The following is a 2,289-nucleotide window of genomic DNA, read 5'->3' as shown; positions in this document are numbered from 1 at the left end:
TGTAAATTTATCTAAATGTTATCCTTTTGCCTCTTTAAAAAAAGAAGGAGGAGGAGGAGGAGGAGAAGAAGGAGAAGTGGTGCATCTGATAAGTAAAGAATGATCCAAACCCAAATCATCATCTGGAATTAAAGCCAGAAGTTGTGTCTCTTAGGCTGTATTAAATACTTAAAAGTGCTATTCTTTCCCTTTACATTTACAGTCAAACCTCAAAAAGGCACATTAAACAATGGAAAAAAGCTTTTAAAACTTTAAATACCTGTGAATAGTCAGTCATTAGAGATAGAGATAAATCTCAATATAATGGCCTTTGATATATTTCTGTTTCTGCTTTTAACTACTCTAACACTCATTTCTATTCCTACAAGTACCTGTTGGAACAAAGGAATGGGCATTTTCAATAAAATAGTGGCATTTTGAAATTTCATACTTAGTGTTCTAAAAATTGTCTAATGGGTTTTTCCTTCGTTATTTTAATTTTTCAGAGAGGGACTCACAGAGGACCATTCCCTAAGTGGGTGGGGGGGAATGTTGAATATTGAATTGTAATTGCTTAAACTCACATTATATGGCAATAATCTATCAGTTTCAAAGTTTAAGCGATTAGTTTAATGAGTGAGCACTCACTGACATACATTATTTCTCAAGGACGTTTTTAACTTTTACCATCATAGCTTTGCACTTCCGTCAGTTTGTTTACAATTTATCTTAGGTAAATTTTTTTAAAAAAATCACTTCTCATTCAAGAGTGTATCTTTATTTTAGAAGGTATAATTGTATTTGTCAAGGATAGAAAAACTCCTAAAAATTTAAATATCACCTTAACCTTAGTTATAAGTGTAACTATTCTGTATAAGAGTAAGGAGGATTGGCAGATTCATTCATATTTCTGCTTGAAAAAAATGATGAATTCACCGCCTGTTTCAGTAATTAACCAAAGCCTTAACTTGGGCATCGCTGTGCGTGAATAGCAATAGGATTTGCTGGCAAACCACAAATCTAAATTTCGATTCGATTTCTTGAGAGATCAAGCCAATGTTATTTAAAGTTCATCTCTTAATAAGATCATCAGAGGAATAGCATTTCTTTTAAGCTGTGATTATTGTTAACCCTAAAGATTTTATTTAACTATTCCTGCAAAAGGAATAGTCTAAAAAGGAGTGGGTGGGGAGAAAGAGAAACGTGTGACTCTACAGGCTAAAGAAAAAAAAAAGGAAATTATATGATGTTCTTGGCAATATGTTGTAAAATTTAAAAAAACAAAATATTACTAACATCTTTGGACTTCTTATAGTCACTAAAATCAATGAAATATGATTGATCTAGATTACTGTTTCATTCCCATACTTGTTCATTTAGTTTCCTAATGTACAAGTGTGCATATATGTTTATACTTATTTCTCTTTCAGCTTTATTGAAATATAATCAACATACAGCACTCTGTATGTTTAAGGTGTAGGGTAAAATGACTTGATTTACATATATTATGAAATGATCACCACAGTGAGTTTAGTTAATATCCATTATCTTATATAGATACAAAAAGAGAAAAAAATTTTTTTTCCTTGTGATAATGTGTTTGCATTTCATGGTTAATTTCTCTCTCAGCTTTTCTCTCTTTTAGGTGATCAGAATTTTGTTTAAGTTGTCAAGGAAATGGCAAATTGTATTTTAAAATACAAACATGTTAATATAGAAGTTCTTTTTTTTTTTTTTTTAATATGGAATGCTTCATGAATTTGTGTGTCATCCTTGCATGGGGGCCATACTAATCTTCTCTGGATCTTTCCAGTCTTACTATGTGTGTGCCGAATTGAGCACTAATATAGTTCGGAACTTGAAGTGTGTGGGTAGACTCTAATAGTTTTTTGTTGTTGTTGTTTATGTTATTCTTGTTGGTGGGAGGTGGTGTGCACCTGTGTGATTAGAAATTTTAAAAATCACATCTTTAATTTTAGTTATATTTAGTTACAGTTCCTCGAGAGGAAATATAGTATTTCTTTCAATTACAAATGTAGATGACCAACATTATTACTATCGGCAACTCCTGTGACTTTGTCACTAATAGAATAGAAATCTGTTGTTGTTACAGTTCACCTGCCTTATTTATATTTATGACCACTTTGAAATAACAATCGTCATTAGACCTGCTGAGAAATCTGTTATTTAATGTGTTAATAAGAACGCATATTGGGACTCCTGGGTGACTCAGTCGGTTAGGCATTTGCCTTCAGCTCAGGTCATGATCCTGGGGTCTTGGGATCAAGCCCATATACTGTTTCTTGCTCA

General features: G+C 32.2%; 1 non-coding gene across 1 annotated transcript; it reads right to left on the bottom strand.

Annotated features, from left to right (window-relative positions):
* Nucleotides 1-1,715: 1,715 nt before the first annotated feature.
* Nucleotides 1,716-1,821, bottom strand: LOC117802902. Its single transcript, XR_004626412.1, has one exon. It is a non-coding gene; the product is annotated as a U6 spliceosomal RNA (small nuclear RNA).
* Nucleotides 1,822-2,289: the final 468 nt, after the last annotated feature.

The sequence above is a fragment of the Ailuropoda melanoleuca genome, chromosome 6, assembly GCF_002007445.2.
Source record: "Ailuropoda melanoleuca isolate Jingjing chromosome 6, ASM200744v2, whole genome shotgun sequence".
Taxonomy (NCBI): Eukaryota; Metazoa; Chordata; class Mammalia; order Carnivora; family Ursidae; genus Ailuropoda; species Ailuropoda melanoleuca.
The sequence above is the reverse complement of the archived record's forward strand: the minus strand, read 5'-3'. Positions and strand labels throughout refer to the sequence as shown.